Here is a 23,140-nt window from a genome sequence, read left to right on the forward strand (position 1 = left end):
ACAACGAGTGAAAGAAAGGATACATTTCTCTTAAAAATGATTATTCCATAAAGAATAAATCTAGTATTTTAAAACTCGTTGCAGTAATTTGTATAATATATACATTCATACAACGTCATGTTTAACTTTCATAAGAAAACGAACTTTAACAATGTTTTTATGCCTGCTATTTTGCAACAACCTCGAATGTCAAAATTAATTATTTTTTACTTCATTTTACTGAAGCAGTTTGGGTTGCATTTTATCTTCCTCAAGAGCTGGCCCGGCATGGCCAAGTGTGTTAAGGTGTTCGACTCGTAATCTGAGGGTCGCGGGTTCGAATCCCTGTCGCATCAAACATCCTCGCCCTTTCAGCCGTGAGGGCATTATAATGTCAGGTCAATTCCACTATTAGTTGGTAAAATAGTAGCCCAAGAGTTGGCGGTGGGTGGTGATGAGTAACTGCCTTCCCTCTATTCTTACACTGCTAAATTAGGGACGGCTAGCGCAGATAGTCCTCGAGTAGCTTTGCGCGAAATTCAAAATAAACTAATCCTCAAGAGCGGCTAAAGCTACCTACAGCCCGCTTTCAAAATATACAAAATTCCACATATACGCACACACATAGTATAGAAATAATTTTTTGCTGTTGTTCAATGAATTGGAAGTTCAAAATGTATCAATAACAAGTTTTTAAGGCATACATAATAACTCTTACATCAATACGGTGAAAAACAGGATGCTGGCCGTAGTCACATATTCCTAAGCATTGCGTAGTCACTTTGTAAACCACATTCAACTTCTCTGTATCATTTCCTCAGCAGAATGCAGTGGCGTATCACTGTAAACACTAGAAATGTGCTGATTTCGTGCTTTCCGTGTGATGAAATATCTGCTTAAGTACACGAGGAGCATAGTAATTTTGCGCCGTCCACTTGTTGAAAATGTCTACTTACAAATATTTTTATAATATGGTTAAGAGAAAGTGTGCAAACAAATTTCTTGTGTCAACAACTATACCAAAATGGGGATTCAGAAAATTCAATATGTAAGTAAAATGAGATAATACTTTTAAAAATACAAATTACATCACTTACATTACAGATATACAACCAATTACTGTATTTACTAAAATTACGCCACACGTTTCAGATGCGTTTTAAGAATCGACTCAGAGTCGGTACGTAGTGATATTAAGTTGCTACAATGTACTGACAGCGAAATAATAATCTGATAAAAAAGAAACATAGAAAAAAAAATGTAGTTCTCTGTAACAGAAGATAATGCCCGGCATGGCCAAGCGCGTTAAGGCGTGCGACTCGTAATCTGAGGGTCGCGGGTTCGCATCCCCGCCGCGCCAAACATGCTCGCCCTTTCAGCCGTGGGGCCGTTATAATGTGACGGTCAATCCCACTATTCGTTGGTAAAAGAGTAGCCCAAGAGTTGTCGGTGGGTGGTGATGACTAGCTGCCTTCCCTCTAGTCTTACACTGCTAAATTAGGGACGGCTAGCACAGTTAGCCCTCGAGTAGCTTTGTGCAAAATTCAAAAACAAACAAACAGAAGATAAATATTAAACTACCTTTTACACCAGGGAGTGTGTGCCGAGGTTTAAGTTTGTTACTTGTTCAATTACGCTATAAACTGTAATTACAAAAACATCGGTGTTAGAGCTTTGGTCAACAGTATCTAAAATAATAATAAAAAAAAAAGTGACGTTCGCTTAGTATTAGTTCGTGTGGTATTTGAAACGACATTAGGTTTAAAACCTAAACACCATATGATCTGTTTATGAATAAACAATTTTGTCTACCAATATACAAAATATAAGCAGAAAATGAATACTGACTGTTCCTACTGGTACGATTGACGACCGACTAAAGTTGAGCGACCTGTTTGAGGGCTCATGATGCTTAAAACTAGTGGCTCGTTCATTGCAATTGGCACAGCGTAGATATCCTGTTCTGTAGTTTGTCCTTAAAACAAACAAACAAATAAGAAAAACAAATTGACAATGGTAATTAATTTTTAGTGTAAAACGTGGATATCCATTTTCCGTATACCACTAAGGTGCTTATTGAATTATTTTAATTAGAATCCATAACATTTTCCTTCTCATCTTCAAGGAGTTAAAATTTGTGGTTATATGTTGTAGTTTATCCTCAGTTTTAGTTTAACACAACTTGTATATGAATATATATACACACTGTAAAACTTTCATCTGAGTTACATGTTTGTTCCATGCTGAGCCATCTGGAGTAATACAAAATATACAAATTATCTATATAGACCAATAATAGAGCATTTTGTGTTTTTGTTAGAACAGCGGAACACATTGATACGAATAGTTACGTGGTAGTTTCTTAAGTACAATATTATAAGTGTCACATTAAGGTTATTGCCTAATTCAATTTGAACATCTGTTAACACTTAATAATGTTTGTTTGTAATGACTAATTCGAAAATAACAGGACTAAAACCGTTGTTAAACACTTATTGAACAAGTATTTGAAACACAGTACTTAGCATAACATGCTTGTAACAAAGTTGTTGTGTAAAAGAATCATTACACAGGAATTACGTGAAAAGTAAATTTTGACATGTAGGCTTAACTGAATGAGCAGGTAAGAATTCTGAAGAATTACAAAACACACACTGTAGTAAGAAGAACAAAACACAATCATATATACTCTCTGATAAAAGAAAGAAGACAAAACTAAATAAATTGACAGAATTAAAGAATATTTCATCTGAATAAAGATGAGTTATGGAATGAAACGAAACCTAAAGACTGAAAGAAAAACGTATAATTTATAGCGATAACCTAATGATCCAAGTTCCAGAATGTTTAAATATAGACGTTTCACTCTGATGCTGCATCCGGTCTTTCTCAAAGAAAGATAGTACATTTCAGCACCAGATTAGTATAAAAAAAGAGGTAAAGCACATATTGACTAATGTGGAGAAACATCAAGTAAACAATGTCCATTCCCGTGTAACTGAAATGATAACAAACACAATGTCCATTCCCGTGTAACTGAAATGATAACAAACACAATGTCCATTCCTGTGTAACTGAAATAATAACACACACAATGTCCATTCCCGTGTAACTGAAATAATAACACACACAATGTCCATTCCCGTGTAACTGAAATAATAACACACACAATGTCCATTCCTGTGTAACTGAACCAATAACACACACAATGTACATTCCTGTGTAACTGAAATAATAACACATACAATGTTCATTCCCGTGTAATTGAAATAATAACACACACAATGTCCATTCCTGTGTAACTCAAATAATAACACACAATCTGAAAAAAAATATCAATTCTTCCAGTACAGTCCTCTCCCTAACAAGTCCTACGTACAACGTGTATTATTATAGGCTTGTTATTTATAATATAGCACTAGATTTAAACTACATATAAATTATACGTGTATAAATGTAACTGTATACGCATATACCAAGTTATGTGCCTTCTAAATCAGAAAAATGTAGGTTAACGATACCAAATATCATAGCTCTGTTCCTACTTATTCGAAATCCACTGGATTCATTATGTTTTCGAGCCTACAACTGACACCTGTATCCCAGCTTCTGTGTATCTAACAAACAATTAACCAAAATGATGATTGTCATGCAACATCAGTCGTTTCGAAATATTGACGTTCAATTGTTGTATTTCCTTTTTTAGAATTCAACTGGCCAATAACACTGAACAGAACTCAGCAATACGCAACAACAGTTAAGAATTATAAACGTAACTACAGCGGAACACCGTCCAACTGCGTGCTTGGTAAAGTAAGGTCCATGAATAAACAAAATGTCATGGCGTGTAACTAGAATGCGTCAATAAACTATAAGTAACTGTAGTGTAAACTAAAACGTTTACTGAATTAAAGACACAATAATATTTTAAACTGAATCTATTTTTCACATTACTTCGTTTTCTTACATTCAAACAAAATGCACGAATTTTATATGCATCTGTTTTTTAAGACTTTTGTCAATTTCTAGCTTCCCAAGAGTTAAAATTACTGATTTTGGCTTTATACCTGCAATTTCTATAAACAAACTGTCCAAGGTGGCGCTGGTTTTCAAGATAGAAAGCGCAGTATATCTTCATGGAAATTCTGTGTGGCGTGCGTGTCAATTATGCCTTAAGCGGCAATACAGTAGTGACAAAACTCGGTAAGACGGATAATTGAAGTCGTGTACATTACTATATACAGTAACTGAAACAATTTTGAGAACACACAAGTGGTACGTCTACATACTTTAGAAACGAAGATTTAATGGCAACTTGGTGGCACAAAACACCATCACAGAAGGTATAAAAGAGAAATAAATACATTTTACAATTCACTAGTAGCTGGTGTGTGTGTGTTTTCGTATAGCAAAGCCACATGGGCTATCTGCTGAGCCCACCGAGGGGAATCGAACCCCTGATTTTAGCGTTGTAATCCGGAGAAATACCGCTGTACTAGCGGGGGGCCTAGTAGCTGGTATTCGAACCCTTTTTTACGCAGAGTATGATACGTTGTTGTACGCTGACATAAAGTGCATCACCATGCTGTCATAGAATATTGTTGAAATTGTCAACTTGTTTTATTTCCCAGAATTCAGACAATTTTTTTGGTCACTTTAAAATTTCTACGTTTTTTTTTTTGTAAGCCCATACAACTCCAAGAACGCTCATATCGGGACTCTCTTCAGGACAAGCTAGGATGGTGAATGGTCCATCTATGTTCGAGATATTGCTTCTTTTGCTACATGCTTGGATCCATTATCTTTATAGAAGATGAATCTCCGCCCGATGAGTCTTGTTCCTAAGGGAATGGCGTGATGGATCACAATCTGCCTGTCTGTGTCAGTAGCCGAGATACAATCAGTTCTGTGTAGATTACTGACACTGCTGGTTGAGATACAATCCTAACATGTATTGATCTTCATTATGTTTCACTGCAGGTGTTGTACAATGACTGTGTTACAGTTCTCCTCTCTACTATCAAATAACTTGCCATTGATTGCTGCAGAACAATTCGAACTTGTATTCATTTGTAAAGATCGCACGACTTCAGCTTTGATCATTTCATGGTTTGTGGTCTGATGCACGTTTGAACCTGTAGGTTTGGTTACCTCTTTTCAGTGACTGTTTTCCAGCAACTACATGTTAATTGAGAACAATTCATGCTGATGTGGATGTTACTGTTCTAGAGGTAATATACACACTTGCACTTAACAACAAGGTGACTGGTAATATCCTTACTCCACCATTGTTCTAGAGGCAATATTCACACTTACACTTAACAACAAGGTCACTGGTAATATCCTTACTCCACAATTGTTCTAGAGGCAATATACACACTTACACTTAACAACAAGGTCACTGGTAATATCCTTACTCCACAATTGTTCTAGAGGCAATATACACACTTACACTTAACAACAAGGTCACTGGTAATATCCTTACTCCACCATTGTTCTAGAGGCAATATTCACACTTACACTTAACAACAAGGTCACTGGTAATATCCTTACTCCACAATTGTTCTAGAGGCAATATACACACTTACACTTAACAACAAGGTCACTGGTAATATCCTTACTCCACAATTGTTCTAGAGGCAATATTCACACTTACACTTAACAACAAGGTCACTGGTAATATCCTTATTCCACCATTGTTCTAGAGGCAATATTCACACTTACACTTAACAACAAGGTCACTGGTAATATCCTTACTCCACAATTGTTCTAGAGGCAATATACACACTTACACTTAACAACAAGGTCACTGGTAATATCCTTACTCCACCATTGTTCTAGAGGCAATATTCACACTTACACTTAACAACAAGGTCACTGGTAATATCCTTACTCGACCTTTATCTATGTCTTAAAGAACGCCCTCTGAGATATTTAATATTTTGGAGAGTTTCGGTTTTCTTTCATGTTTATAATTAACAGCACCAGCTTCACACGCTCTTGAGAGTCGTACGTGTAGATTTTTTCTGAAATATACAGTCTCTACAATTTCTCGCAAGGAATATTCTTGACTAACCAAAGGTTTTGGTTCCTTTATATATGCCTCTAAGTGCCTTGGAGTTATACAACTAAGCTCATTGTGTTTGTTTGTTTGTTTTGAATTTCGCACAAAGCTACTCGAGGGCTATCTGTGCTAGCCGTCCCTAATTCAGCAGTGTAAGACGAGAGGGAAGGCAGCTAGTCATCACCACCCATCGCCAACTCTTGGGCTTCTCTTTTACAAACAAATAGTGGGATTGACCATCACATTATAACGCCCCTACGGCTGAAAGGGCGAACATGTTTGGCGCGACGGGGACGCGAACCCGCGACCCACAGATTACGAGTCGCACGCCTTAACACGCTTGGCCATGCCGGGCCAGCTCATTGTGACTCCTTGTATTGTTATAGGCTTCATATTGGCGAGGCACTGTTCGAATGGTTGGGTAATAACCATTCACAATGTAAATTATGAGCAGTTCATGTTCACGTGATAAAGTATTCACGTAGTATTTGCCTTGTATCCTTATTTTCTCACCATTTATCTAATTATTTCTAGTACTGTATTCAAACGTATGAATTCCTCATTTACAAATTCGAAAATCTTTTGTAATCCACTACAATGATTTTGATATTTGAATCATAATAGTTCTTTATTCGTGATTTCATAAAATCAAAAGTATTCATATTTGTATTAACATGTCATAAGTAGACATAAATCACGTTTTCAGCATAACGTAATTCAGACAATAAAGTCTGTAAGTTGTAAGTTAAAACATCTCGTACATATAAATAAAACAGATAATTTCATTCACTCCGTGTCTGAACGACACGCAGAGCTGACGTTTAACTCTATTTCTGTGGCACAAGTGGATTAGAACAGTGACACATTAAACCTGGATGAGACACTAGTTCATCATAAGATAACCCTTAGCGATACCTAGTGCTCATTTTACATTTGTATACACTGACACCAGGAGATAAAGTGAGTTGCTCAGTGAAAAATGTACAGGCACAACCTAGCTTCAAACGCGGAACATTTCAATTACAAATTCTTAACACTAACCACTGGACTACACCACCTTATCTCAGACTATAATCATTACTAAACCGAGTTATTTTTGTATATAATACGCTCCCAGTCTCACACAATGAGAAAAGCAAAAAAACAAACAAAAAAAACACTAAAAACATACACACACACAAACAAACAAAACATAATATTGTTTTATCGTTGGCATTTCAAAATAAACCACATACACTACCAGTTTAAAGCATCGTAAAATACCTGGTAATGAAAAGTAATTCTCATCTGAACTCCTCCGAGGGTCGATTCCCTATGTTGAACAGAACGCAGATAGCTCATTGTGAACTTTGCACATACAACACAACACACCCGTGAAAACTGGAAAAATGTAATCCATGTCACAGATTACATACAACAACAACACACCCGTGAAAACTTGAAAAATGTAATCCATGTCACAGATTGCCTTGGTAATATGTAAACTTGATCAAATGAACTATATTAAAATAATGTATTCAAAGTTTTGTAAACATACACATACATGAATTGAAACACTTCATGTTCATGTTACTCGTATACAGACTCTTAAGAGACCTTCTTTTACGCATACCTAAACTTAAGTCATCATTATAGAGAATTAAAGCAAAAAACGAAGGAACACTTATAGTTTTTGTTTGTTTTCTGGGCTACCTGCTCTGTCTGCTTGTTTTCTGAGCTATCTGCTCTGTCCGCTTGTTTTCTAGGCTACCTGCTCTGTCCGCTTGTTTTATGGGCTATCTGCTCTGTCCGCTTGTTTTCTGTGCTATCTGTTCTGTCCGCTTGTTTTCTGAGCAACTGCTCTGTCCGCTTGTTTTCTGGGCTATCTGCTCTATCCGCTTGTTTTCTGGGCTATCTGCTCTGTCCGCTTGTTTTCTGGGCTACCTGCTCTGTCCGCTTGTTTACTGGGCTATCTGCTCTGTCCGCTTGTTTTCTGGGCATCTGCTCTGTCCGCTTGTTTTCTGGGCTATCTGCTCTGTCCGCTGCAGAATCCATAAATTTACTATTGATCCGCTGGGAAACCATTTTATAGTTTTAGAACCCAAATACCACACTGCATGAAACAATTATTTTCTCCAATTATTATTTTACAACAAAAAGCAGCTTTCCTGTCAGATCTACAGCCATAAATTGAATTAGCTCCTTAAAGCTACTCATAAAATTTAAATCATAATAAACGGATATAATTCCCCATTCAAGACTCATACGTTCAATTTCTTTGTTAGCTTCAGTATAGGCCCGGCATGGCCTTGTGGTTAAGGCGCTCGACTCGTAATCCGAGGGTCGCAGGTTCGAATTCCCGTTACACCAAATATGCTCGCCCTCTCAGCCGTGGGGGCGTTATAATGTTACCGTCAATCCCACTAATAGTTGATAAAAGAGTAGCCTAAGAGTTGGCCGTGGGTAGTGATAACTAGCTGTCTTCCCTCCAGTCTTACACTGCTAAATTAGGGACAGCCAGCGAAATTCAAACCAAACCAAACTCTCTAGTCTTACAAAGTTAAGTTAGGAGCGGCTAGTGCACGTGCAGCTTTGCTTATTTTTTTATTGTAGAGGCTAGCTAATCAAGGGTCATTTACTCCTAATTTTGAACTCATACAACTAGAGGAAAGGTAATTAGCCAAGAACATCCTTTACAACTGGTGGACTACTACTGTCTGTCCAATTAAGGAAATTTCACCATGACTCTTATACTGTACCCATGACCCCAGAATACAGAGAATAGTTATGCAGCTATGGGTTCGAAGACAAGTTAACCAGTAGGCCATACTTGGTCCGCTTAAAAAGCCAGTACTGTGCATTAAAAAGTAATAAAACTAATCTTTCTTCCTAAGTCAGACATGTCTCGGTTATTAGCATGTTAGTCTGTGAATTCGAAGTATATGTTTTGCATATAACTGCTGCATTTCGGAAGCGTGGTCATATTGAAAAAGTGACTATTAACAGCGACTATTTTATTAGAGTTGTGGGTGCTATTGACTAGTGGTCTTCCCTCTAGTCTGTCAGCTCAAAGTTAGGCACAACTAATTTGGGTAATCCTTGTCTTGCTTTGTCAGAATCTCTTTAAGACTAGCAGCACTTTAATAACGCATTCACTAAAAGTACTTTTAAACAAGAATAATGGGGAAAATTAATATTCATTAAATTACCTAACTGGTGACTGTATTTTAACCACTTAAGAAGGTGAAGTCCTTCAAAGAAGTAGCTGTCTTCTACCTAAAATAGATATAGTTGCATTCAGGATTTTCGGTCGCCACAGATATAGTTAGTTTGTTCTTTTTCTGTTTTCATACTTTAGATTCTGTTGTACATCCCTACATCAGGTACACTTCGATATCCAGCAAAAAATGTAAGATTAACAGTGATAAGTCCATTGGCTAAACCCTAGCTCGTCTATTTCAGTTTGAAGACCAACAGCGACTGTAGCAGGGCCTCCCACAATGTCTGAGCTGTTACCTTCTTAGCAAATGGATTGGTCATAGTTGTTATCAGTGATGGTTTTCAAGGTGGATGAGACTTCATTCTTCTTTGTGTCTGTTACTAATTCTCGTTTCCTCCTGCAGAGAAATTCAAACCTAAGATTTAAAAAAAAATCTTCCAAGAATTTTTATATAGTGACAGAAGTGGAGGTGTTCTCTTCAGTGTTATCTTCATTCAATACAACTTTCGATTGGGTATATTAACACCACTCGACTCTTCACTGTTGCTTTTATCTGGTTTGGGAGTTCAGGAAAGTGGCGTCTTCCATACTGACTGACAGGTCAGTTAAGCAGATAAATTACTAGTCATTCCGTTTACAGACTTACATTGTTAAAATCAAGGGTTCACTTCCATGTAGTGGACAGAACGCAGATAACCTTTTACAGTTTTATTTTCAGTTACATTTAGAAGTGACAAAACGTGCACACAAAAATCTGTGTTAATAAACACAAAGCCCAGCATGGCCACGTGGTTAAGGCGTTTGACTCGTAATCAGAGGGTTTCGGGGTTTGAATCCTCATCATACCCATCATGCTCGCACTTTCAATCGTAGGGGCGTTATAATGTGACGGTCAATCTCACTATTCGTTGGTAAAAGAGTATCCCAAGCGTTGGCCGTGGGTGGTGATAACTAGATGCCTTTCTTCTAGTCTTACACTGTTAAATTAGAGACGGCTAGTGAAGACAAGAATAAATCAAGTTTCAGATTCTCAATAAATGATCCTAGATTATCGTAATGACTGATTAACACATTACATGCACAAAACAAATTATATTTTATCTTTATCTTTCTTTCTGCCTGTAACAGTTTAATTATAGCAGATTTTATAAAGATGTCTACAGAAGATTGACTACTTTATATTAAAACAATTTTGAATATGCAAAGTAGCAAGTCACGTGATAACTATAGCCGATATACACTACATGGCCAAAAGTATGTGGACACCTGACCATCACATCCATATGTGCTTGTTAAATATCTCATTCCAAAACCATGCGCATTAATATGAAGTTGGTCCTCCCTTTGCTGCTTTTCCCTAAATTTTGGAACCTGGCTTCAGGGACTCGCTCTTATTCAGCCACGAGAGTATTAATGAGGTCGGGCACTGACATAGGGCGAGAAGGTCTGGCTTGCAGTTCGTTCCTCTTCATCCCAAAGGTGTTCGATGGGGTCGAGGTCAGGGCTCTGTACAGGCTAGTCAAGTTCTTCCACACCAACCTCGGCAAACCATTTTTGTTGACCTCTCTTCGTGCACGTGGGCGTTATCATGCTAAAACAAAAGATCTTCTCCCAAACTGTTACCACAAAGTTGGAAACACAATTCTCTAGAATGCCATTGTTTGCTGTAGCATTAAAATTTCCCTTCACTGGAAATAAAGAGCCTAGCCTAAACCATGAAAAACAGCCCCAGATCATTATTTCTCCTCCACAAAACTTTACAGTTGGCACAATGCATCCAGGTAGATAGCGTTCTCCTGTCATCCGCCAAACCCAGATTCGTCCATCAAACTGCCAGATAGTGAAATGTTATTCATCCCTCCAGAGAACGCGTTTTCATTGCTCCAGAGTCCAATGGCGGTTTGCTTTATGCTACTCCAGCCGACGTTTGGCATTGCACGTGGTGATCTTAGGCTTGTGAGCGGCTGCTCAGCCATCGAAACCCATTTCATGAAACTTCCAATAAACAATTCTTGTGCTGACGTTGCTTCCAGAGGCAGTTTGGAACTCGGTAGTGAGTGTTGTAACTGTGGACAGACAATTTTTACACGCTGCATACTTCAGCACTCAGCAGTCCCGTTCTGTGAGCTAGTGTGGCCTACCGCTTCGTGGCTGAGCTGTTGTTGCTCCTTTACGTTTCCACTTCACAGTAACAGCACTTACAGTTGAACGAGGCAGCTCTAGCAGGGCAGAAATGTGACGAACTGGCTTGTTGGAAAGGTGGCATCCTATGACAGTGCCACGCTGAAAGTCACTGAGCTCTTCAGTACAACTCATTCTACTGCCAATGTTTGTCTATGGAGACTGCATGGCTGTATGGTTGATTTTATGCACCTGTTAGCAATGAGTGTGGCTGAAATAGCCGAACCCACTAATTAAAATGGGTGTACACATTCTTTTGACCATGTAGTGTATAAATTCAAGATGGAACTACATCTATTAGAAATGTGTATCGACATTCTTTGGTAGTGTGGTGCTATAAATTCTTGATCGCTTTTGGAAAGAGTATGTAACATACCTTTCTGTCACAAAATATCACATGGTCAAATAACAAATATATGTTAAGATCTGGATTCACAAAATCATAATATCCACTGTACTAAGTGGTATTATAAAATAAAAAAAAATATGAATCAACTTGGGAAACCAGAACTATAATTATTCTTCTGATAAGACATTATTATTAGATCTGTTTTCTTTTTATTCCCTTAAAGATTTCCAAGTGTAAGAAGACTGTACAATAATCATATTATCGCACTGTAATCACCAACTTATAAAAGGCTTTTATATCACAATAATTATTGTTATATCAGATAACTTATATAAGTAGTGTTCTGACTACAGCTGTATTTGCTGTATCCGACCTGGTCTTAAGTGCTCTGGATTAAGTGAAACGCGTAATCGGCAATGGGTATGGCAAATACAGTGTGATCGGAACGCTATTATAAATAATTATTTTTCACACATTCTTCTAATCCTCTGAAAATTCAGAAGGGGCTAGATTAGAAATGTATTATTTAAAAATACAATAGGCCTAATACTAATGTAATGTGACAAGTATAATTATGACCACGATTCGTCAGCTTGTAAAAAACTTTCACACCACTAAAATTGTTGTTGTAACAAAGTAGGAATATCCAGGAAAAGAGCTTTGACAAGTTGTACCTCAACCTTGGTACGACATTTTGCAGTAGATCAAACTCCAGGAAAGGTCAGAATTCAAAGCTGAAAATGTGTCACACGAAACATAACAAAAATCAAAAAAGAAAAATAACATAAGACAAACTACTTCCACAAAATATCAATGGACGGATGGTTAACTGTAGAAAACTACATGAATGTTACCCAGCTGACTAAAAATAGCAGTACATGATGGCACTCGGTAAAACGTATGTTACCTTAGTAACCGTAAGAAGTCTAATGCCGTTTTTCTAGTTGTCATTGGATGAAAAACTTTTACATGTGCTCTCTATCAAAGAACGTTCTGGGTTTGTTTGTTTTTTACTGCACACAGATATTAACTTTGTTCTACTATTCTTGTTTTACGTACAACAATAGCATCACTCAAACAGCAGAAGTAAGAAATAGGTATTCGTCATCCCTTTATTTCATATAAATACACGCTGGTCAGTACCGATGGATTTTTTGTGCAACTAGATTGTTGAGATGAACAATGAGAAATCACTGTCCCAGTACACTAGATTATGGAAAGCTTGCAAGGAGAAGTGGTGTGCTTTGGACGCTACAGTGATACAGCATAGCTTTTTATAATAAAAACTATATTGCAAAACTGTTATACGGCCACATCGTTATCAGATAAAGCATGACCAGACCTGATGATTTAGACTGTAATGACCTGGTAAGGCTCAAAAATCATTCTATTATTACATAGTAACTTTTGTACATCAACCAAAACTATATGCAAATATTTCTGGACAATAATGGGAAAAGCATACAGCACACACATAAAAAGTTTACTTGGAACACCTTGTTCAATGTTTTAGTAATCCACCAACTCTTGTTTAAAAACAAACAAACTGCACAGCATTTTCCAAATCACGTAAACTGGTTTCTTGCTCGTGTCTGTTTCTACACCTCTTTCTTTCAACATTCCACTAATAACGACTTATTTCTAACAGTGCCAAATGCAGGTGGATTCCATACTGACTCATTGGCAACATTCACCATGAAGGTTCGTCTACACTGAAAATCAGACTCCTATTTTCTTACGCAGTAGTTCAGAAAGCAAGAATCTCTTCATCCTTTCAATTATTCTATGTGTTAAACTGCGACTGTTTTAGCTTACTGTCTCAGAAGTTTCTGTTTACTCTAGCAAAAAAAATTACATTTATCCTCGTTGAAAAACACCAAAGGATTCAGAACACTCTTGGTATATTTTTAGTTGTGTATTTCAATGTTGTTCTACAATATAAAGTCATCCTATGCGGAACTTAAACAGTGTCACTGAAGTTATTATTCTAAACAGTTTGTCTGCTCAGGGATTTGAGCCTACTTTCTCTGATTTATCGAGGATGGTTTATTGGTTACTTGCAACATCAGTTTGGTTAAGTTAACATATTCTACTTTATTGTAACTATCCAATGCTTACTTATGACTTCTGTTACTCAAAATGCCTCACCTACTTTTAAGCATCTAGTGATCGCTTTCTAAAGTTCATTCATAATTAAACGGAATTGGCTGTTGAAGCACGAAACTTGTTGAAGTCCAAACAGATTTAAAATGGCATGATGCTAGCTTATACCACAACGGAATAGGCTGTTGAAGCACGAAACTTGTTGAAGTCCAAACAGATTTAAAATGGCATGATGCTAGCTTATACCACAACGGAATAGGCTGTTGAAGCACGAAACTTGTTGAAGTCCAAACAGATTTAAAATGGCATGATGCTAGCTTATACCACAACGGAATTGGCTGTTGAAGCACGAAACTTGTTGAAGTCAAACAGATTTAAAATGGCATGATGCTAGCTTATACCACAACGGAATAGGCTGTTGAAGCACGAAACTTGTTGAAGTCCAAACAGATTTAAAATGGCATGATGCTAGCTTATACCACAACGGAATAGGCTGTTGAAGCACGAAACTTGTTGAAGTCCAAACAGATTTAAAATGGCATGATGCTAGCTTATACCACAACGGAATTGGCTGTTGAAGCACGAAACTTGTTGAAGTCCAAACAGATTTAAAATGGCATGATGCTAGCTTATACCACAACGGAATAGGCTGTTGAAGCACGAAACTTGTTGAAGTCCAAACAGATTTAAAATGGCATGATGCTAGCTTATACCACAACGGAATAGGCTGTTGAAGCACGAAACTTGTTGAAGTCCAAACAGATTTAAAATGGCATGATGCTAGCTTATACCACAACGGAATAGGCTGTTGAAGCACGAAACTTGTTGAAGTCCAAACAGATTTAAAATGGCATGATCCTAGCTTATACCACAACGGAATAGGCTGTTGAAGCACGAAACTTGTTGAAGTCCAAACAGATTTAAAATGGCATGATGCTAGCTTATACCACAGCCACACCAAATCTTCATGAAGGAAATGTTCTGTCATAACTTCATTTTCTGTCACATATCCACTTTCCATATCAGTTGTTATACAAATTTATAAGCATCAGAAAATAGTGATTCGTATCCATTACATGCATGTTAGAGTGTCTGCATTTACTGGAAGACCGTTAATGAAATTCATAAGGACTATAAGTTCTTCACTGGACATTATAACATGTTCAAAAGGCAACTGTTTGACTGTTGCTCTGTATTCTGTAATAATGTTAGGGAAGTGATCATCTTACTGAGTTCACTTGAATCTTTAAAACTTTGCAAGAATTTGCTTGACAATTTTAATGGCTCTTTCAGCCAAATCATTCAACTGAGGACAATGGTTAAGTGCATACCTTCAAAATCCCAAGTATGGAACAAGATGCTGCAAAAAAAATCGCGGGTTATCAGTCTGCGAAAACAAGTTATTAGGAATTACGAGAACTTTTGCTTTTCTTAATGCAAGTTTAAGAAAATGAGAATCAAAACACTGAATGTTCAGAAAATAATTCTTCAGTTAACTTTTTTCCAGATAGTAAAATCAACAAGAAAGTAACTGAAGAGATATTGTTATAACATTAAATAAGACAAAGGTATGATGAATGATTAGAGAAGATAAAGGTTATAAAACCTGGTTATTGTGTGAAATGACACAAAAGTGAAGAGCTAAAAGATGACAAATAAACATGTTACACCACGTTTATCAACTGATAACTGAGGCTGAAACATGTTGAAAAACTCACAGGCACAACTTTATACTCTGATTTCATTTCAATCCTTTTCTCTGACTAAACAAACCAGTACTATCCAGCATCAGAGTTAAAGCAATATCAGAATAATACCAGACAATCACATTACACGACGAAGTGCTTACCCCCTATGCAAATACAATGATGACTGACGCCTAAAGATATTCGGCTCGTAATCTGAGGGTCGCGGGTTCGAATCACTGTCGCACCAAATATGCTCGTCCTTTCAGCCGTGGGGGCGTTATAATATGACGGTCAATCCCACTATTTGTTGGTAAAAGAGTAGCCCAAGAGTTGGCGGTGGGTGGTTATGACTAGCTGCCTTCCCTCTAGTCTTACACTGCTAAATTATGGACGGCTAGCGCAGATAGCCCTCGTGTAGCTTTACGCGAAATTCAAAAACAAACAAAACATAGTGAACAGCAAATCTATACCTTGAATAACTAGTGGAATATGAATGTAAAAAAAAAAAAAAAGTTTCAAAGAAACATTTAAGTTACAAACCGTTTTATGTAAAATATTATATTAAAGTTATTACAGCAGGCCCCTCGACATCTAAATAGACATACACTTAATTCGTTCGGATTTAGAATAATTTATTATAGCATTTATAATCAATGTAACAGAATATATATTCAATTTTACCTTTGATGAAAGAAAAATATATCTGTAATATAATCAATGAGCAGTTTATAAGAGTAACTATTGAAGGTATACATTGCCATACCTAGACAAGGTGTCTGCTAGATTACAGATAATATTACGAATGGTTTGTTTGTAACTCACGAAAAGAATGTTCTGTAAATGTTTTAGATTTTTTTTTGCAGTAAATTCTGGTTGTGCTTTACATTGCTATGTTTTATTTTTATTTTAGATTTGATTACGTCTGTCACTATGATGTTTCGGTTAGGATAAAAAAAAAGGCTTCCCAGTGGTTCAGCGGTATGTCTGCGGACTTACAACGCTAAAAACCGGGTTTCGATACGCGTTGTGGGCAGAGCACAGATAGCTCATTGTGTAGCTTTGTGCTTAATTCAAAACAACAACAATCTACAAAAAGGATGGTAAGGTAAGGCATGTTTTTGTTCTAATTAAGCGTTGTTTAGGCTAGACTAAACTGATTTTAAGCAAGTCTTGTCAGATTACGTTTCTACTATAAGAGCGTTGGTATGATTAAACTAGTTCTAATAAATGATTGGTCTTGTTAAGCCTTAGATGTAGGTTATTTATTTGCTTTTGTGTTGAAGAATTGCTTAAACTACGTTCTGGTGCGAGTATATCACATGATTTCTGAGTAGAGTTTCAGATACAGTTTTATAAATACGGCTATAAACAGTGGGACGAAAGGTTCAGTTGGATTTAAACATTATTTTCTTACGTCATCATCATTTAAATACAAGATTATAGAATTTTCTTATATGGTAACGAAGACTTACACAGACCAATGGCTCAGCAGCAAGTCTGTAGGCTTAACACGCCAAATATCAAGTTTTGATACCTGTGGTAAGCAGAGCAAATACAGTCTATTGTGTAGTTTTGTGCTTAAAAACATGGAACTAAACAATCAAGAAGCCCCCTTCTCTCAGTGGCTTAATAGTAATAAGATGGATTATAACGTTAAAAATCGGATTTCGAAATACGTGGTGAGCAGAGCACAGACAGTTCGTTTCTATAGCGTTATGTTGGAGAGACACACACACACTCACACAAACGTATATTCATTAAATTAATCGATTCCTATATATTTTACATATAGTTGAAAATATTTTTGTCCACTTTAAGATAAAAATCATTTTTTTCTGAGTAAAGTGTATTCCTCTGTTAAACATTACCTTAACCTGACATTATTCTTCATACATAAACATCAGTGTGTGCGTATATATGTACGAGGTTTTAAAATAACAAAACAAAAATCTCTGATAATGCCTTGCTCTGAGCCATTTCTGCAAATGAAACGTTTATTAGAATACTGATTAATGTCTTAGTTCTAGTTTAGTAGTTTAGCTTGCTGGCGTCTCGCTTTTTTATTTAATTTTTTTAAACGACGCTTTAATTTCTATTTATTTATATCTTAAATGCTTGGTCATATCTTAATTCTTGTTTGTTTGTAATTAATGGTATTTAAATCCTTTTTATTAATAATTATTGGTGATATATTAATTTTCTTTGTTAGTGATGGCTGGTGGTATCTTTAATTCTTGTGTTTTATGATACTTGGTCATATCTTAATTGTTCTTTTTGGGATGCTTGTTGAAACTTTAATTCTTGTCTACTAGTTAGTAGACTAAAGATATTTTAATTTTTCTTTATTAATGAGGCTCTGTGGTACCTTATTTTTGTTTATTTGTGATGCTTCAGGATATCATAAGTCTTGTATGCTAACGATGCCTAGTTATATCATAATACTTGTTTATTAATAATACTTTAACCCTTGTTTGTTATGTTTGGTAATGTCTTTATTGTTCATTAGTTATCTTTAATTGTCGTCTATTAGTGATTCTTGGTGACATCTACATTTTTGTTTATTTGTAGTGCTTTGTGGAATCTTCACTCTTGGTGTAAGTGATGGTTTGTGATATTTTAATCCTGGTTTATTAGTGATGATTGGGAATATCTTAATTTTTATCCTTTAATGGTGCTTGGAAGATTTAATATTTTTTATCTATTAATGATACTTCGTTTAATATTACTTACTGTTTATTATTTTACTTATTAGTACTTTAATTTGTATTTATTTATTACAATTGATTGTTGATATCATATCTTTGTTTTACATTGTTGATATCATATCTTTGTTTTACATTGTTGATATCATATCTTTGTTTTAGATTGTTGATATCAGATCTTTGTTTTACATTGTTGATATCATATCTTTGTTTTAGATTGTTGATATCATGTCTTTGTTTTACACTGTTGATATTATATCTGTTTTACATTGTTGATATCATATCTTTGTTTTAGATTGTTGATATCATGTCTTTGTTTTACACTGTTGATATTATATCTGTTTTACATTGTTGATATCAGATCTTTGTTTTAGATTGTTGATATCAGATCTTTGTTTTACATTGTTGATATCATATCTTTGTTTTAGATTGTTGATATCATATCTTTGTTTTACATTGTTGATATCATATCTTTGTTTTACATTGTTGATATCATATCTTTGTTTTAGATTGTTGATATCAGATCTTTGTTTTACATTGTTGATATCATATCTTTGTTTTAGATTGTTGATATCATGTCTTTGTTTTACACTGTTGATATTATATCTGTTTTACATTGTTGATATCATATCTTTGTTTTAGATTGTTGATATCATATCTTTGTTTCACATTGTTGATATCAGATCTTTGTTTTAGATTGTTGATATCAGATCTTTGTTTTACATTGTTGATATCATATCTTTGTTTTAGATTGTTGATAGCATATCTTTGTTTTAGATTGTTGATATCATATCTTTGTTTTACATTGTTGATATCATATCTTTGTTTTACATTGTTGATATCATATCTTTGTTTTAGATTGTTGATATCAGATCTTTGTTTTACATTGTTGATATCATATCTTTGTTTTAGATTGTTGATATCATGTCTTTGTTTTACACTGTTGATATTATATCTGTTTTACATTGTTGATATCATATCTTTGTTTTAGATTGTTGATATCATATCTTTGTTTTAGATTGTTGATATCATGTCTTTGTTTTAGATTGTTGATATCGTATCTTTATTTTACATTGTTGATATTATACCTGTTTTACATTGTTGATATCAGATCTTTGTTTTACATTGTTGATATCATATCTTTGTTTCACACTGTTGATATCATATCTTTGTTTTAGATTGTTGATATCAGATCTTTGTTTTAGATTGTTGATATCATATTTTTGTTTCAGACTGTTGATAATACTTGGTTGTGTGTTAATTCTTGTTTATCAGAGCTATTTGAGAAATTTAATTGTTTTTTTTCTGTTATTGTTTGTTTGTTTGGAATTAAGAACAAAGATACACAATGGGCTACCTGTGCTTTGAATACCAGGGGTATTCAAAACCTGGTTTCTAGCGGTAGAAGTGCGCAGACACACCGCTGTGTCACTAGAGGTTTTTCTGTTATTGAAGTTTAGTATCGCGATGTTTAATTAAGTTAGAGAAACCACAATATAGGAGACAGAAAGAGCAAAACAAGAGAGATAACTGATACTTATCTTGTTTACTGACTCTTTCTGACTTTTCCCTTAGTTTTGTGTAGTTTGGTCAGAGCAATAAGATGCGGCAATGTCAGATGGTTAGTGCGCTTGACTCGTAATCTAAGAGTCGCAAGTTCGAATCCCCGTCACACGAAACATGCTCGCCCTTTCAATCGTGGGGACGTTATATAGTGACGGCGAATCTCACTATTAATTGGTAAAAGAGTAGCCCAAGGATTAGCAGGGGGGGTGATTACTAGCTGCCTTCTCTTTATTCTTACACTACTAACTTATGGATGGCTAGCGCAGATAGCCCTCGTGTAGCTTTGCGTGAAATTCAGAAATCTGCGAGAACATTATTTTGCTAGTTTTACTAGAAGTTTTTGTATAGTATTATTAGAGATCCAAACTAAGCGTGGTTGCTGTAAGATATCCGAAAGAAAATTATAAACTAATGATGGCGGAATGTTTTTATATCCCGTGTGTACGTTTTACTGTTTCTTTTTGTAATTCTTAGTTGAACGCGATCATGCTGGTGTTACTGGTAATATGACAACTACCATTTCAATACATTTTAGTAAGAGAGGCATACTTGAAATCTTTGGTCGTTGACGGAAAGTTAGCTCACCTTCTTACGGCCACAACAAAGCATCTTTGAAAAAACAAGGTTCATCAACTTTGCTCTGAGTCGTCGTGACAGAGCAGGCGACTTCATGTGTACTGGAAGGTGGCTTAAGTTCACTCCAGATGGCACATCTAGAAGACGTTAAGAAAATCACTCTGTTATCGATTACTAGACGTCAGGCGTGCATGTTTGCTAAAACTAATTTGTTACGTTTTAGGAAATCGTTGACTCAAGTTAATGCGAGGTTATTATACTAAATAATACCTAGTCCTTAAGACTGTGTGATAACCAAATCCTATAATTGAAACAATGTATTTTGCTTGAAAACAGTGCATTACAGTATTTTTTATCATTAATGTTAATCCGTATTGACCTTAATGTATTATGCCATCAAGTGTATAGCCCATAAATGTAGGTACATTCCCTCCCGCTGACAAAAATATTTACAGCTAATGTACAATGCGCCTTAACTATGATAATGAAAATTATTCATCCATGATTAAGAACATAATATTGTTAAACATGTTTAGGCCTAATTAGCTCACAATTCGATCCAAAGAACCAAACAAGTCCATATTATCATGTCGAAAGTATGGAAAACAATAGAATATATTAATTAAAAAGTTTAGAGAACCTATAATATAATGGAAACCTCCATAGCATTATTCTATCTGAGTAATAAAATTTATTTTGATGTTCATTGCGAGATATGCAATGATACCATTAACATAACTATATATATATAAGAACAAATCAAGGTTACAAACAATGTTTATAATTTGAGTGTGAATATTGTTTAATAGTTCAGTAATGGTCACGTTTTTATTTAAAAAGTAAGTGACAACAACAGATTTGAGATCTGTGGTTTAGCACAACCATAACTTTCAACGTCCACAAAACAAATGAAAGGTGAAATTTTACAATATCTTTAAAATGACATTTCTTTTAAAAGGTTTGAGATTATTTATGCGATTAGAAACATACATGACAACTTCCATCATATGTAATATCTACTATAAAGCTCTGATAACTTTTTTCTCAGTTAAGAATAGACTGGTTTAAAAACTTCTTTATGTTATTCACTGAAGAAACAAAATATATCACACAGTTAAGACTCTTTTCAACTCTCATTACACAACCCAAACGGATTTCAATCAAATAATTTCTTTGTTCATTATGCAAACCAAACAGATTATCTGACTTTTACCTCTTTCTCTATTTGGCCTAGCAGAGCCAAGTGGCTAGAACGCTTGACTCGTAATCTGAGGGTAGCAGGTTCGAATCTCCCTCACACCAAACATGCTTGCCCTTTCACCTGTGAGGGCGTTATAAAGTGACGATCAATCCCACTACTTGTTGATAAAAGGGTATCCCAAAAGTTGGAGGTGGGTGGTAATGATTAGTTGGCTTCCTCTAGTATTGCACTGCTAAATTAGGCACGGCTAGCAGAGATAACCCTTGTGTAGCTTTGCACGAAATTAAAATGTTTCTATGTTTTGTTTCTATCTATGAGAAGATGCTTAAGTCTTTAGCTCTTCCTTTTGGAACGTCGGATGTAAACAGTCACACTGAAATCTGTGACAATGTTGTGTAAGGATTTTTGTTTGTTATTAAGCACAAGCTGTATCCACTGCACATATCTTTATAAGCTCTAAGAATTACCACCGAACCACTAGGAAGCCCTTATAAGCAAGAAAGTAAACAACTAAAGTGTTATATATTTTGTTTTCCACTGTTATTGGTTGCGATTTTGATAAGGAAGAAGACGATGGAACCTGTTTCTTTCTTATAACAACGAAAGTAAACGGTTTCACTGAAACTATTTTGGTCTCACAGAAAAAAAAAAAAAAAAGAGAAGATGAATGACTTAAATGGAATTCGTTTTGTTCTTGAAATGAGAAGAATGAACATTATTATTAAAATATGTTTTGGTTCAGTATTGTAGGACGTATTCTCAGTGGAATAAGTTTTTGATTTTGTGTGTGAGAAGCTAAACAAAATCACTGTAATGTTTTATTTCCGGAAGTTAAATAATCGCTTTCAACTTTGTACATAAGAGGTTTAACTAGTCTACTATGTTTGGCAACGAGACAGAGTATAACTGAAATGTAAGATGTGGAAGGAAGTCAAGTGTTTCTCTAAAATATGTTGCTTTTTTTCAGTTTACGGTCACACTATTTGCCCCTATTGTTACAGAAGAATGCAGTAAACTACTTTATTTCGTTTGTCAAAGGAAAACTTGGGGCATGTTCAAATTTTTTTTATCACCTAAGTTGATTAATTTAAATACACACAGTTTGATTTGTTTCCGATATAGATAAAACAGGACAGAAATAGCAAGTTTTCTTTCTTTACTGAACGACGTCATACGTCAAGGAAAAAATAACCTCTGATTTTCCTTAGAGTTTCAAACATTTACTTTAAAACCACTGTTTCTTTACAAACATTCGATTCCTAGTTATTAAAATACGACAAATCTTTAAGACGCATTCCTACTAACATTTGAACACCAAAAGTCCGGAAAGAAACATCATGAAATATTTTATGGAATCCCTAATGTGTTATTTTAAATCAATCACTTTTCTTAGTGATGAGGAAAAGTACTAAGACAATCCTTTTGACTACTTAATAATAGAAACAGTTAATCGGTCGGTTTTTGTCCTTCTACTGAAAAACAAAACAGTATCCACATAGAAAAGTCTCTTTTTATGTATAGGACAAAATCAC

At 35.4% G+C, this 23,140-nt stretch overlaps 1 pseudogene across 1 annotated transcript in view; it reads right to left on the reverse strand.

Annotated features, from left to right (window-relative positions):
- Positions 1-23,140, reverse strand: part of LOC143229866 (rho GTPase-activating protein 100F-like) — a 128,332-nt pseudogene that overhangs the window by 67,798 nt on the left and 37,394 nt on the right. The window contains exon 2 of the transcript XR_013016104.1: positions 20,417-20,544. The product of XR_013016104.1 is annotated as a rho GTPase-activating protein 100F-like (transcript). The remainder of the gene's footprint in view (positions 1-20,416; positions 20,545-23,140) is intronic.

This window comes from Tachypleus tridentatus, chromosome 10 (assembly GCF_004210375.1).
Source record: "Tachypleus tridentatus isolate NWPU-2018 chromosome 10, ASM421037v1, whole genome shotgun sequence".
NCBI lineage: Eukaryota > Metazoa > Arthropoda > Merostomata > Xiphosura > Limulidae > Tachypleus > Tachypleus tridentatus.